Source organism: Coccinella septempunctata, chromosome 6, assembly GCF_907165205.1.
Source record: "Coccinella septempunctata chromosome 6, icCocSept1.1, whole genome shotgun sequence".
NCBI classification, from domain to species: Eukaryota; Metazoa; Arthropoda; class Insecta; order Coleoptera; family Coccinellidae; genus Coccinella; species Coccinella septempunctata.
In genome coordinates this window covers 17,827,188-17,843,955 of record NC_058194.1, presented here as the reverse complement: position 1 = coordinate 17,843,955, position 16,768 = coordinate 17,827,188, and the positions used below count along the sequence as shown (strand labels likewise).

The 16,768-nt window shown below is 34.9% G+C and overlaps 1 protein-coding gene across 1 annotated transcript in view; it reads left to right on the top strand.

Annotated features, from left to right (window-relative positions):
* LOC123315983 (protein O-mannosyl-transferase TMTC1-like) overlaps positions 1 to 16,768 on the top strand; it is a 443,528-nt gene that overhangs the window by 208,830 nt on the left and 217,930 nt on the right. The window lies entirely within an intron of this gene.

Genomic DNA, 16,768 nt, shown 5'->3' with positions numbered 1-16,768 from the left:
ATATCAAAGGGTGTTTCACGAATAAACGGACAAACAAAAACTGTGAGTTGAGAGTATCGGTATTAATTTAAGAGAACTCCGGTTGGAATTTCTTGTTGTATTTTAGTTATCTAGTTTTCTGTATATAGAGTTCTTTCTGAAATTTCTGGAATTTTTGTTTTATCGTATCGATGCAACTGAACATTGGTTTTGTTTTTTTTGTGTTCATATTCTATTATTCTTATAACTATATCATACTCAATACTCTTCATTTTACTTAAGACTCAACAGCATGTATTCGTCACATAAACATATACCTACATATATAATTCAAATACAGATATCCTCTGAATAAAATATAAATACATAAAAATGTTCAACATGAAGATAAATACAATGTACACAATGTACAAAAAAAAAGATTAAATATAAGGTCACGCAAATACAAAATTAGTCACAGAGAGGCCATGTATGTGAGGATGACAAAATCTAGGAGAAAAAATATGCTACAGAATAAAAGGCTTCAGTAATTAATATTATCCTGGTTCTTCATAGGCACTGTAGAATATAAAAAACCAGGAAGGAGCAAACTGGGATTTTTCTTTTAATAGCCTTGCGAACGGAAACGGTCATATGGCTATAGAGCTCTTCTTGTGACTCATCAGTCATGTGCGTTTAATAGCATAATAATAGGTGATCTATATGATTATTCTATTATATATAGACCTAATACTTATACCGATGAATTTGATATTAGGTCTATGTTCTCTATCGAAGTTTATTTTCATTGCTGTCAAAGTTGTAAACATATACATCATTTCAAATGGTGACTTATGCATTTTGTGGCTTTACTCAAACTATATAAAACTAGCTAAAACAAACGAATATTGGTGTAGAACATTTAATAGGTAAGTGCAAGACGATATAGCAAAGGAGGCGCAGATCACCAGTTCGTCGAGAAGCTGATGACGTCATTGGAGGCTTATGTCAAGCTAAATTGATAGAACTGGTGTAGAAAGTAGAATGCTTGAGATGAGGTCTTATAGGACCAACCAAGTGCTAAGCTTTAACGAGACATTCAATTTTCTCCTCATTTTATTTGTCTGTTACTCAAACCAAGAATTTTCAATTAAAAATTTCCTTCATGAAACATTTCATTCTCTTCTCAAAGAACAAGAATATCAACTAAACATGCTCTGGTATCTTATGAAAATAAACAACTTGAAACGAATAATCCCGAAATAAAGAGATGGAAGGTCATTGATACCTATCCATGTCTTAGCAGCGTATATACATGGTCATGAAATTTACCTATCTACATTTAATGAGACAGACAAGAAGTCGATTTCAGAGCGATGCATGCAGACATCAATAAAACTTACTGACATAAAGCTGATGTGTAATCTTCATCGTACGTACAGGATCAAAGTTTCATGCAATTTCTTATTACTCGGGAACCGTATGACATAAAAGTCAGACTCAACAAGCGGAATTCGGTTGCAGACAGAAGAAATTAATCAAAGCGGGCGCTTGTTCAACGGCGAAAGAATTGACGGCTGCGACATGACTGACAATTGAAGCGGTTGGGATTTTAAAGGAGTTTTATTGAAATTCTTGGTGGATAACGTTCGTGTCATGCACATAAAGCTGTGATGCTTTTAGCTAATCGAATCCGTTTGTTACTCGTTACGTGCTAGTCTCGTGTTGTACTCGGTTGCTCTCAAATCTGATCAGTAAAAACTAATCAGTCGCAATTTTTCATAATCTACATAAACATTTGAACTAAATAATTCATTGAAAGTAGTAAGATGAGAATATTTCTGCTTATGGGACCAATAAATCATATCCAAGCTTTCTGTAGAGTCGCTTAAAAAGAGTACTTTTGATGGTCATTTAGAGAAATTGCGCTCAATGGCGTTATTTATTGTATTGACAATTCATACTACTATGGTATTTTCAATCTTGAACGGTGATCTCGCAAAATAAAAAGTACACAACCACAAAAAATAAATTTGATCCTCTTCGAAATACCCTGCTCAAAATTGTAGTGGATAATTTGCCTCATATAGCTCTTCGTAGTACTTTTACTCAATCCTTCATTGTGTCAATCTATGAAAGCTTGAGGAATGCCTTGACAAATTGTATTCATTCAAGAACAAGAACGCTAGCGACGAGAATACCCAAAAGCAGCGTGCACCTATATAACTCCATATAGACAGTGTTTACAACCTTATTTTACACTCTAAATAACTGAACAAATACCTACACGAAACACAAAACTTGTAAATACTTAGAAACTGCTTCCTACCTGAAAAGAGGCTAATAGACCTTCTTAGAGTTGAATTTGAGGAACACGTCAAATGGGGGTCTAGTCTTGAAGTTGCACTCTAACTAGCTGGTGAGCACAGAACACACAGAACACTGGTGAGTATCTATTATGCACAAGTAGAATATGGTCTTCGATATGGAATCTACTTGTGGAGCATCTCAACCCAAACGAAAGATGTATTTTTGCACCGAAGTGACCGAAGGCATTTTCAACATCCCTAGGAGGCAATAATTGGACGCTTGTCAGTTTGAAATTGTATGTAAGATTTATTGCAAGATAACCTCTTTCAAACGTAATGAAGAAATTCTTAAGATGAATAAGTACACACCGAAAAAGCTTGATTCACACACAGGTTGCAAAATACAAGATAATTCAAAATACACCTGACTTAATATAGGACCACGTATTATTTTATCTGAACATATTAAGTCAAGTTTGAGATGTGTAAGACGCTTCTTGAAACTTTTTTGATGCAGAATACTTTTTAGAATGTGCAAGATTCTCTCAACTGTCCACAATATTTTCGTTTCTACGTTGGAGTGCTTTTATATACCGATATTTTAAGAATTTTGACGTTTTCGACACAATTTAATATTGTCTTATGGAAAATGAACATGATTGATTAACCCTTGGTAATGATATACTCTATTCTAGCATTCTCCATGAAAGATTACTTCGCACTGTTGATTTTATAAGTAGGTAATGGCACTCAAGCCATTAAGTGCCACGAGGACCAAATTTTGTCGCAAATATACTATAAATATATTTAACGTATATATACGCCTCTCCCCATGGTAGGCAAATTAATACTGAAAATTTTCTTCAAATGCAAAAAGTAACATGCTGTCGAATATCTATTTTTGGAGAAGTGTATTTATCGTTGTTCACCTCGTCCTCCACAATGGACAGCAATAAATGAAACATATACCCATATCCACATGGGCAACATACAGGGTGTCCCAAGTTCGAGTGCCTAATAGACGTTTGTGGAGAACTGGTCATATGAAAATTGAGATTATAATATTGTACGAAATTCTCTACTGAGCTAAAATACTTTTGGAGGCTCAGCACCAGTTATACAAGAACAGAATATAAATTTGTTCACAATTTTTTTTTTTAATTTTTTCGTATCTGTCATGATTGAGTATTCAAAGCTGAATACATTCATGTTAAAACCATTGTATTGATTCAAATAGTTTTCAAAATATCGGAAAAAAAAATTCGAAAAAAAGGAAATGCGTATTCAGTATTATATTTGTTATTCCTATTCTAAATATTTTAAGCACAAACCGTTTTCCCATTTTTGAAGTCGACGAACGTGGAAATATTGTACATTGCCTGAATTTTGAAAAACTTGTCACAGGGTGTCCCAAGAGTTGTTTATAAAATTGGGATCAAAATTTGCCCATAACATTTTTTTTCAAATGAGAAAGTTTTTATGATGTCACAGTTCAAAAAATAGTCCATTTTCGGTTCGGAAATTAGTACTTACAATGTCAGTTTTTGTTGTGGTGTACAGAAAGTTTTTTTATTCCACGACCATTTCATGAGAATTCTGCGAAATGAAAGTGGTTTGAGAAATCAATTCTTGTTTATTGATAGGCTGAAAACGGAGTCTCAAATTATTTAATGCAAAATACAAAACAACAATATTGTAGTCAATAATTTTTTCTCCACTTCTGAAGATTATGAAGAGGAATGTCTGGAGATCGAAAAAGGAAAATCTATTCAAATTCAAAGAGTGGAGTACAATTCCTATTTTATGGCTTTATTCATTTCTTTACATTCTTTTCGTTGCATGGACTAAGTGCAGAAATTAACATTCTGCTATGTTCGTCTGTTCCCCCATCGCATCGAAGTCTATTAGGGGGTTCTGATCGATTAATATCATCATGAAAGGAGCTTTTTGTCGGTGAGTTGTTGCTCTTCTCCTTTTTCTCTCCGTTCCAATCCCATCCGCCTCAAATCGCACCCATTCGTTCAGGTATAAAGAAAGCTTTTATCTGTATTACAAATTCAAGGCGTCGGGATGCTATTAACAAACAGTACAACGTCTGTCGATCACATTGATTTCATTCTCCTTCCGTGTATACTTGCTTCACGGATGAGCAGATCCTTCCTGTTGTTACAGCGAGATTGAGTACCATGCAATCAATTTCAGATTTCGAAACATGGAGTAAGATTGAAAATGCCGTCGTTCCAAATGGCTGTTCTAGAAGAGAAATGATTGGAAATCCTTAGGGCTCATGTCGATCTTGAAGTTACCTATGTGGGTGACGCATCACTCTCATTTTATTGGATGAAACGGAGATTGCAGGATATCCATATATGTCTTTCGTTAATTCAGATAATCAGTCTATTTCAATTTGAATTCCTTACAGAAATAAAGGCACAAAATTGGATATTTTCAATACTGTAACCTTGTGCGGATGAATAGTTGATTTATCGTGAAGGGGCAAGTTCCTCTTCTTTTTACTGTAAAGCCATATTGCCTGCTCTACATCGAATGTTCGTGATTTTCTTTTCCATCATTTTGCTAGTTGTTACTCGCTTCCGATAAATCATATTGTTTATTTTACATCTCTTCTGATCTCTTCGTTTCCCTTTTTGAAGTCTGGTTATCCAGAATAAAAAGGTTAATCCTGTGTACGTTCGCAATTGACACAAATTGTACCAATATGCCCATATACTAGGCTGATCCATACCTTCAGTTAAGATCCTAGGGCATCTCCCAGCACCAGGTGTGTTCCTGTGTTGGTTAGTGTGTCCCCCTAGCCCATCAAAGACTATCTATCCAATGTGCCTTCTCTTGGAACTCACGAACTCGAGTTTATGCGGGATCTTGCTATCCTTACGAAGGTTTAAACATCCAAGGCAAACTTATGAAAATATTGACATCTCCACAAGGGATTCACACTTTATTTTACACCATGCGATTGGTTCGAACTTTATACAAAACTAAAGTAGATATACTAAGTCAAATAGGAAACATAACAAGTATAATTATAAATGTATGAGAAAATTTTTCTAGTAATACGTCTACTACTAGTTAGCCTAGACCAGTTCCGTGCATAAAAAAATATTGCGTTACTATAGCAACGAACAATAACTCATTAGAAGTGTCAGTGTAAAGTTTGAGGTCAAAAAAGTAAACCAGAGTTATGCAATAAATTAAAAGAAAGAAGATGTACACCGAAGTTGTGAAAATCGAAAAGTTGGAGTATCGAGCCATCATCAAGTACCTGTATTTAAAAGGGTTAAAAGGTAAGCAGATTTACGAAGATATGCTTAATACCCTTGGTGATCAATGTCATTCGTATGCGACCGTGACAAATTGGACTTCAAGCTTCAAAAGTGGTAAACTTTCCATTGAAGATGATGACCTATCGGGAAGGCCAGTTTCTGTGTCAGTCCCCGAAAATAGCGATGCAGTTCATGGCACGATTTTATCAGACGGTCGAATTGGGCTAAAACGAATATCTGAAGCATAGAATATTTCATACGAACGCGTTCATCATATATTATAGTTCACGTCAATTTGGACATGACAAAAATTGCTGCAAAATGGATCCCCAAATGTTTGAATATTGACCAAAAGCGTGCAAGGGTAAAAGCATTGCGTTCGATCTTTCCTCGATTTGAAAACGATGTAGACTTCTTAAACCGAATTTTTACTATGCATGAGAGTACGGAGACTACATTTCTACGATCCAGAAACAAAGCAACAATCGATGGAATGGCGACACTCTGGTTCTCCAAGACCTAAGTTTCGTGTCAAAAAATCTGCTTGAAAACTTCTTGCTTCAGTTTTTTGGGATTGTCATGAAGTCATCATGATTGATTAATTGATTTTACGGATAAGGGTAAAAGAATAACCGGATATTACTATTCGACCTTACTGACCACTCTGCGGAAAAAAGTTGTAGAGAAAAGACGCGGAAAGCTAACCAAAGGTGTTTAGTTTTTGCAGGACAACGCCCCTGCACACAAATCCCATGTTCTCATGCAAAAAATTCGTGATTTAGGGTTTGAATTACTAGAACAGCCCCCTTATTCACCAGATTTGGCCCCATCCGACTATCATCTCTTTCCTCAACTGAAAAAAAGGTCCTAAATAAATTTTCTTCCAATGAGGAGTTAATAAAAGCTGTCGAGGTCTGGTTTGCAAAGCAAGAAGAAAAAATTTTTTGAAAGGTTTAGAGATGTTGCAGGTTCGCTGTAATAAATGTTTCCAACGGTGAGATGTGACGGTGAGATTTTGTTTGGTTCTATAGTAGGCTGAAGATTTTTTAATATATCCTCGTATATTCGCTTGTCTGGATAAGAAATGAGTTCTTCAACCATATCTACAGAGTGGTTTCTGTATTATCGTCTGTTGGTATGCACACCACACTATCGTATGGGAGCTATTCTCATGGAAAAAACCGTTAGTATTTTTCAGTATGAACGCTGTGCGTTACATCCAAGAGGTAGTTGAACCATATTTTCTGCCATATAATCGAACCCTTTCCAACCCACTTGTCCAACACAAGATACTGCACGACCACATGTAGCCAGAATTATGATATCTCATTTTGAAGACAATCAGTACATTTGTTGCCTTGGTACCCTATACCTTCGTATCTTTCACCCATAGAACACGTCTGGAATATGAATTACAAATAACATAGGATGAAATACCTTCCAATTGCAGTTTACCTAGACGTATTTCTGAGGACATATGACATTTTGGAATTCCAACACATTATTAATTTTTTCCCTTCTTTCTTGAATTGGATTTTCATCAAATAAGTTTGATTGATTGATTGCCTAAACCTAGAAATGATATTGAAAATATTTAGCATTAATTAATGAGAAGATAGAATTAAACGAAAAACTTTCTCTCCAACGTTTCGGCGTAGTTCCGCCTCCTCCAGGATGTAAGTTGAAGTTTTCATTGAAATAAGAAGTTGTCTTTTATAAACAGAACTGAGAACATGACAAAACCAATCGAAAATATCTTCAAAACGAAGTAGGAAGCACAAACAGAAAACAGCATAAAGCTGTCGACAATTAGAATTGAACACCATTACAAAATTTCACATAAATAGATATTCGTTCGAAGTATTCACATGCAGACAAAAATGTCTTCGTTTCAAATAATAACAATAAAAAAATGAGTTTAACCTTCTTTAGTCCTTCTCCACATAAAAGAGTTGTACTCGAAACAGAAACAAAAACAACCATGAAACCTAGCGAAGTGTCCCCATCCCAATAAAGTAAACACACCGAAGACATTCCACAATGAATCCCCACTCCACGATCAAACCAAAATACAGTACGCACAATCTATATAAGAATTAACGACATTTCTATTTTTTGTGCCATCTTTTTGAATGAACGCTTGAACGTACCAGACTCCCTAGACAAGACGGCCACTAAGTTTATTTTTATTTTATTTTTTATTTTATTTCTCGATTTGGGATACAAACAGGATAACTCCCACAATAGTATCCTCTAATACACAAAGTAGATATAAAATATACAAACGTTGTTCAGAGACAATTCAAAAAAGATTATTCATTGTTAAAAAATCAGATAATAACTACATGCTATAAATTAGCTCCCTATACTATAAATTACGCATTCTTGAAAATATTTCGTAACATTCCCTTAAACTTAAACAAACCCATTGTGAAAACATCCAGATTTCCACAATACTTATTGAACAAAATACACATTCTAATTACAGGAGAATTTTGACCAAGATTTGTATTACAAATGGGTGTTGCGAGTAGCTGCCTATTCCTAGTATTCCTAGGAGGAACATGATACGAAATCATTGATGTTAAGTCAGATGAATCATAAAAACCACATATTACTTTGAAAATGAAAATTAAATCACTGTTTAGTCTTTTTATCTCTAATGATTGCATACCATACTTAATACGGAGCTCACCAATTCCCTCGTTTACGTAAACATTCGTAATCTTATAATGCAAAAACCTAATGAACTTGTTCTGAAGCCTTTCGAGTCTAGTCTTATGAACATTATATTGTGGATTCCAAATAACACTACCAAAATTTAATTTACTGTACACTAAAGAATAAAAAACTGACTTCAAAGCTAACTCATCATTAAAATGTTTACAAGTTCTACAGAGAAAGCCCAATAATTTACTACAGGAATCAATCAGATAGTCTACATGTGCATTGAAAGACAGCTTTGAGTCGAACATCACGCCCAAGTCTTTCACTATATTCTCTCGGGTCAACTTAAAGTTGTTTAAGTGATAATCAAAATGCAATGGTGTCGCATTCCGCGTAAAAGAAATACAGACACACTTATCGACGTTGAGTTCCAGCATATTGAGCCGGCAAAAATCAGCAAATTCGTTGAGCTCCTGCTGAACTCTTATACAGTCCCGGATGGTCGCAACCTTCATGAATATTTTCAAATCATCCGCATATAGGAGAATATGACAAAACTTGAAACAAGATCTCATGTCGTTGATAAATATAAGGAACAACAAAGGTCCCAAGTTGGAGCCCTGTGGTACCCCAGACGTGACCACGAATGGTGCGGATTTAAAACCATTCACCACCACTAGCTGAGTCCTATTGCTCAGATAAGATGAAAACCATCTCAAAAGATCCCCGTGAATCCCGATTCTAGCCAGTTTAGTTATTAAAAGGTTGTGATCAATTTTATCGAATGCCTTGGTAAAATCTGTATATAATGAGTCAACCTGTACTCGTTCGTCTAGGGCCCCTGCAATATATTGTGAATATATGACCAAATTTGTTTCAATGGATCGCCAGTTGGTTGTTATACTATTATTATATGTCAAAATGGACGAACAAAGATTTATTTTTATTATCATTATTATTTATTATTATTCAACTTCCTTTTACCAAGAATTCCTATTGAATTTTATGATGCGTGTTCTGTTTTCTATGTCACTCAGTGTGTTGCTTTCATTATGCGCCGGCCATTAGGTATGCTCTGTTGGTATATTCATATTCAAACAAACATTAAATTTTTGTGTTGTATAAATAATGTGGTTGGCTTGAACGAATTTGTCATCCAGGGTAATAACACCCTTTAATTAGCGTAGTTTTGTTCAAATGCATACCACAAACAACCCTCGATGGCGCATCTGAGTTTTTGTTACCATGATATAATTGGTGATTATACTGAGCTATGGCATCATATATCCATTCAGGTCATCATTTTGAGAGCTCGAAATAATTAAATTCAATTCATATTTCACACCGCTATAACATGTTTACACTGGAAAGTATGATATATCGAAAAATATTCGCGTGATATCAATCTCTTCACGATATTAAATTCTTCAACGTTAACAATCTCATTGGTCGGCGAATTGTCTAGTTAGTTTATGTTCATTTTATCAGTTTGAATCAAATGGCGCGTTCACGCGATTACGCATACGTAATAAGTGATTGGATGAATTTCCCTGCTCGATAATCTCCTATGGTCATGCTTTATATGAGATATATTGTTGGGGTTTGCTTCGATCTTGCACGAATCCCTATCAACATGTGAGTTGGTTTCTGTTTATAGAGAAAAACACATTCGAAGATGTTAAACACGCCACAATGTGACACGCAATGGTTTGATTGAAATTTTCTGTGAGAATAAAACGCAACCAATAGGTAGGCATGACCAACTTCTGTACTATTGGAAGAAATCTTATCAATAGATATTTGCCCTACTGTATACAATGAAAAAAATCTTAATTCATATTATTCAGTAACAAGGTAACCTTAGACCCTTCATGTCATCGAGTTTACTACAGCTTTATGTATTGAAAGAGACATCTTAGAAGCATTTTTCGTTCATAGAAATCTCAGGTGCACAACCGAAGATTATAGAGGAGGAAGATAGGAAACTCCCTCATATTTCTAGTAGGTACTAAGAACCGACTACATTTTGTATTGTGTTTGCCACATTTGACAAGCAGATGGCGTTGACAACGTACTGTCAATACAGAAAAACAGTGTAATAACAGTGCTCTGTTTTATAATTGAATAGCGCGAAATTTTAACTCTATTCCTTGTATAGAATTTCAATATAGACTTTGTTGAGACATTCTGAGCAACAAAACGACAGTATAGTTTTTTTATGATCAGGATGTTAATTATCATCTGAACATTGTGTGGAATTAATTGATCACAATGGAATACATAGTCGGATGTGATATATATTTATTTGCAATTTAGGTATAATAAATTCACAAAAATTTAAAATTATGAGCAACAAACAGAGCTTTGAATAGGTTACAAAAGTATATGGTGATCTGTTATACGTCGAAGGTGTTATTTCTGTGCAATACATTGTTTTGAATTGGAAAAAATTAGTTGAATACGTACAGTTTATATCAGAAATTAATTTTAACCAATTCTCAATATACCATTATAGCATATACACATTTCAGTTATTCCAATCAACAATTTGACAGATACTCGATTCCAAAAACGAAATCAATAAAACCTTTGCATATCTGAATATTTTGAAGGAGTATGAATTGACAATCCTTGAAAGGACGTATAAAGGTCCCCTAAATGGGGTCTTTATGCAAGGGATGCTTCCTGTAAACAACAATTCACGTGGATGAACAGTTCTCGATTATTTTGCAGTAAAATATTCACTGCACATGGTGTAGTCAGTAGTGTTTGCTCAAGTCATTGTCTTTACTCCGGAGCGTTGAAAATATAGCACCGTTGAAAATCTCTCAAGCACTAGAGTTTATTAGAGCTTTAGATAAATCGAGCGATTTTGATGACTCTTGTACTCAATTCAACATGGAACTGACTGGTATTCTCAATAACCTCTTCATTTCTTGGTTGTCTTGTGCTTTCAATTCCTATAGATCAATATTCTTGTTTGTTCCTTTATAATTTCTTTAATTTCTTCTTTTTTCTCTGATCTCATTATTACTTATATTCTATGAAACATCCAGTGCTGATCTTATTTTTCTATTTGATGAACTATGAATGTTTCGGTTTTCTTTAGTACTTAGTCACCATTGTTTTGATCTATGTAGAACTTGGTATATTCGATTATTTTCAACTGATTTTTGATTGACAGTCTGCTTCCTGCATTGCAGAGAGGATATATAAATATCAATGTAATTGCCTCATTTTTTGTATTTTCTTGAATTTATTCGTTGAAATTTAGCTTTTCGTCTGGTATCCCTCGTAGATATTTCGTTTTTCCACTCCAATCATTTGTCAGTCAATTTATCATGATTGTTCATTTTCGTCGAGAGTATATCACTTGTCTTTTCGCATTTATTTTAATTTTTCACTTTCCAAAGTATTTCAATATCTTGTCGATGTTTCTTTGCCGTTTGATTCTAATTTTTTTCTTCGACTACACGAAAAGTAAAGTGTATTGAGGAGTGTGCATCTGGAAATTTTTGAGATCTTCAGAATTTCGGGTTTTCAAAGAATTTGATACCTTTTCAAATATTGTATTTTTTTTCACTTTGAATTCAAAATTCATTTGAAATCTTATTATTCGAACTTGAAATTCTCTATATAAATTTATTTCGAAAGTAAATTGGATTTTTCCGATGAGAATCCGTAAATTAATTTAGTATCCTTAACTTTTAACGAGCAGGTTATTATTGCAACTTTGCAGGCAAGTACAATGAAGCATAAGGCATAGTAATTTTTCTGTTACTACTGTTTTTCCGGATTCACTGCAAACAATCTCAGCTCTTTCAATATTGAAATGACACACCCTGCTCTTTTTTTCGATTTGAAAGATTTTGTTATTTGCTACAGAATGTCGACTTCTACCATGGTTTACTGCCAAAGTTGTTGAAGAAGTTTAATGTGATTCCTCTATCTCAGTTGCATAACCTTTTAACGATTTTCCATTCTTTGAAAAATGTTCATTACTCGTTTTTCCGAATTATTTTCCCCATATTTACTCCATCCCATTTGTAAAAGTTGAGGGTATTTCCGATTAAACCAGGAGTAAAATATCGATAAAATGGTTCTGATAAATTATTCACTATTTTACCTGACTAAAGTTTCAGCAATATCATCCTTTCATTTCAAAGTTTCGTACTACATCCCATCTCTTCGTGTATCTATATATTTGAAGCAAATACATTCAGTTTTGTATAGTTTCAATATATGAACATAATTATGCATCACATTTGCTGCAGCCTCAATTATTTCTGATGTGTTCTGAGTTTGTTACGAGATTGTTACTTTAGTTGATGTGATGAGAAATCAATGAGGTTCGAACTATTATTCTTGTGTCATACCAAGTTGAATCGATTTCTGTGAAGATGTCTAGTAATTGAAAGAAACATACCTATACTGCAATCTATTTCCTAAGAACCGCTTGATACTATTTTAATTGCATTTCTATTTCCTTATTGAATATTTAATATAACTGCTCGCTAATGAGATATGTGAATATTCAATTTCAACTTAAACGAGTTAGTACGTAGTACGTACGCAATTCAACATAGTGGCAAACGGCACTAATACGAGTTCTAGAAAATTATTCAGAAAGCTGAATATGTCTAATACATCCTACCAATAAGGTCAAATAAATATGATTGCCTTCAATGTAGTCGAAAAAAAATCATCATACCCAATTTACCGATTTCTCTCGAACCGTGAAATAAAATTCACTTCGCATTGTTTTTTTCTCGATGCGGGATATCAGGATCGGACAAAATCCAATTTTTTCCGATCGATTGATTGCGTCTAGCTCGACGTCCGAGAATCGCAAAATATAAAGAGAAAAAAGATGATATAAGGTCCAGCGATAATTCATTTATCCAAGCTAATGAAGTGGATTTCTGGGACAAAAACCCGAATGCATACGTCCAGTCACAATGGGACACGTTCCCAAGGGACGAAAAATTGTCCGCATATCCTGATCACGCATTGTCCGACAAAAATTAATTAACGCTGGCTAGCAGATCGCTCTTGCTTCCCCATAATTCACACCCTGTTTCGCTATTGTGGTTTGATCGATATTGATACCCCGGTTGTCAGGGTAAATATACGGAATATGCCAAATTGGGCAGCGTGACGTGGACGAATGGCCAGTTCGGAGAGGAGTGGATGTGGATTGGTCGAGGGCCTTGATACAATATAAGGCTCTTTCAAATTTAGCGGCTTTGTTAGGGTTCCGCCAGTACAATACAACGAGAACACAGGGATCTTGTAGAAACATTGGCGTGTCTGTCTCTCCTTTATCACAGGTTGTTTTTTCCTAATCCATTACAGAAAAGTGTCTATATTTTGGACACTATCTTGTTTTTGATGCTACAACATGAGGCTAAGGTTATAAAATTCCACTTAATATACTCTTTTATACAGAGTCTTCATTGAGGATCGTTGAATAATTTTTGGCTGCTCCTTATTGCCCAGGCAAATAAGAGTTTTGTTTCCTAGAAATTGATAACAAGCTGAAAATAGTTTCAAACTACGGAGGGCATCTCAAATATGAGTAAAGTGAAGTTTGCGACCATTATTTGGCAAGACTCAACTTTTGTGGACCAATAAACTTCGAAATTGTTTGCCTCTTTTGTTTTTTTACAATATTCACTCAGCAGAGAGCATCTGACAAAAATTTGTTCCTGACTTATTTTGCAGAAGAGGAAACACATTTTCAAATGATATCAGAATGATTCAAATCTTTGAAGTGGTTCAGCCGCAGTTGGTCGCCAAAATTTTTTATTTTTGCTTACTCAGCTCAAAAAAAGGAGGAAAAATTGACTTGCAACGTCCAACGATGTATCAATTGTATTCAACGATATATCATTAAACGATTTGAAGAGCATGCCTACTATTCAGGTGCCTAAGTTCAATAAAGAAAAAATTACTCATTCTCTCTGATCGATCTTACGTTGAAGGTTTGCCTGAAGAAGCCTGAAGCCTTTTCATATGAAAATAAAGAAACTCTTCTTGAGGGTTTTCACTTCAAGTTGATTTGCTCCTGACAAATTAGTGCAAGAATTTATGCAGGAGCAAATCGATTATTTCAGTTTCTTAATTGCTTCTAAATTGATTTTATTTCAGAGACTGGGAATGAAAACCCATATGCAGAGTCCTCTCAGATTGAATTTCAATCGATATCCAATAAGGAAACTTCATTCATTCAAATACATACGTGAAATAATACGAACATCATTCAGACATGGATCCCTGCACTTTTCAGAGTAGAGGGCTCAGATGTGCAGGGCCAAGAAGACTTTACGTCATCCTCATCCTTATCATCGATATCTTCGTCAGATTTTTATATAAAATTTTCTTCCAGAATATCAAATTCTTCATTACTTGAAACCTTTTGGTCTTCGACAATATGCACAAATCGCTTAGCATTTAGTGGCAGCTTTCTTGCAGGGACATGCTGCTGAAAAACCCTTATGCAGGAATTTTGCTCAGAGGATCTTCTTTGGATGGAAACAGATCAGTGGTCACTATATTGAGACCAGTTCCGTTTGTATTCCAGCCCCAGATTCTTGGACCAAATATTTTGAACATCTACATTTCCATCTGTAGAGAATCGATAATGGTTAATAAATTGTCGTCTGAGCTACTTAGATGATATTCATGTATGCATATTGAATTATATTATACCATATATGATATATTCAGCAGTAGGGATAGTGTTATTAATTTTATATTCTTTGTTTTGTTAACATTTGTTGTATTTTTTTTGTGTATTTATATAAAGGTATATTTGAAAGTTGTAATTTAATTTGTAGTACTGTTACTACTGCTGAATAAATAATATAATATTATTCAATATTGAATCTAGAATGGAATAAAGATATTAAGTGATCAACTTACAAGTATGCCCTCAGGGAGTGCTTATCTGCAGCTGCTTTTTTGGGTGGCATACTTGAAAGGTTGAAGTTGGCTCTGGAGAGAACCTTCTCCAATAGTTGCAACTGAATATTGTTCAGTTTTTCGTTGCTGGCACCTGAGTACACAGCAGCAGTGCATTGTACCCTTCAGTTATTTTGTCAGTTGTGTCTTTGGGGTTTCTGAAAATAGAAATTGTTCTGAAGGTCTGGGCTATTTTCAACTGTTTTTATGTACTTCATTTATGGTACCTGAAAAAAACTGAAGTGCTGTCGCACCCACTGTTCATGCGCTTTTGACATCTTACAGTCGTTAGGATTGTGAACTCAAGTGTTGTGGTTTTCTTTTTCTGGTTTGGTATATTTAGTTTTGCAATCTATTTTGAACTAGACTTGGCTATAGAATTGTCAAAGCAAAAAAAATGTTCATTCGACGATGCAAACCGATGATATGGGCGTGGCAAACCAATTTCTTTTTCTTCTGAACTGGGTAGGAAAAAATTACCAAATTTTGGCTATCGATTGTGGCTGAAGCAATCTTATAATTCAAACGATTTTGATGTCACTTGAATGGCTATTTCCTCACCTACAAAGGCAGTTGGAAATAAATTTCTTGTACGATGCACTCTCCTCAGTGAAAATTGCGAAAAAACAAAAAAGTGGAAAAATTCCGAAGATGCTTGATCCCCAAAAGTCAAGCTCAGGCAGAACATTGTGGCAAACTTCACTTTTCCCATTTTTCAGAATCTTTTCGTCTTTCAAAACCATTTCCAGCTTGTTAGCAATTTTTAGAAAGCTCGTCTCTTTTTCGACCTAATTTAGCCTATTACTGAAGGTTTTCGAACTCGGTTTTGAACCCAAAATTCTTCTTTAAATGATGGGCGAAATAAATCGTGTTTTCACTTCGCTGCAGGAGGAATTTCGTGAAGGTCCACCAAAATCATGGACATTCATTATTACGTTAGAGGTATGCAGGTCAAATCCGGGAAAGCGTCCGGTGGCAGAGAAACGTCCGGATGCTCCAGGTATAAAAGTGAGGTCGTATCGAACAGTTCTGTTGGGAGAGTTCTTTTAACAACTTTATCAAGCCGAAGCATAATAGAGGTCAGCTCCGAAGAACATTGGCCATGGAAAAATCTCATGAAGGCCACACGAGAATGACAAACGGATTCACCTTTTTAAGATATTTAATTTTCAACTTTTCTATATATTATTAACCTAAACTGGAATACATTTTGTAAGTGGCCCAAGACATAGGAATAAATTGCTATTACTACTTGATACCACTGTAGAATTCCCATGGTTATCTAAATCTAACCCTCGCATTAAGTCGAATATGAAATCGCCAGAAATCAAATATCCCAACAGTCACTTTCACGTAACGATTCCATAATTGATGATGTTGAAAGAGGGTTTTATTTCTGTTCGTGACTCATTCATCATCCAGATAAGTGACTCCTCCTTATATTCCGGTTTTTTTCATCCCATGAAACATTCTCATAACGTTCTGTCGTGAAAAAAAAACGAACATTTCCTAAGTAGTGCTATATCCTTGGCTTCCATCGAAAAATTTCCGCCGGGTCGAACTAAAATCATACATCAGCTTGTCAAC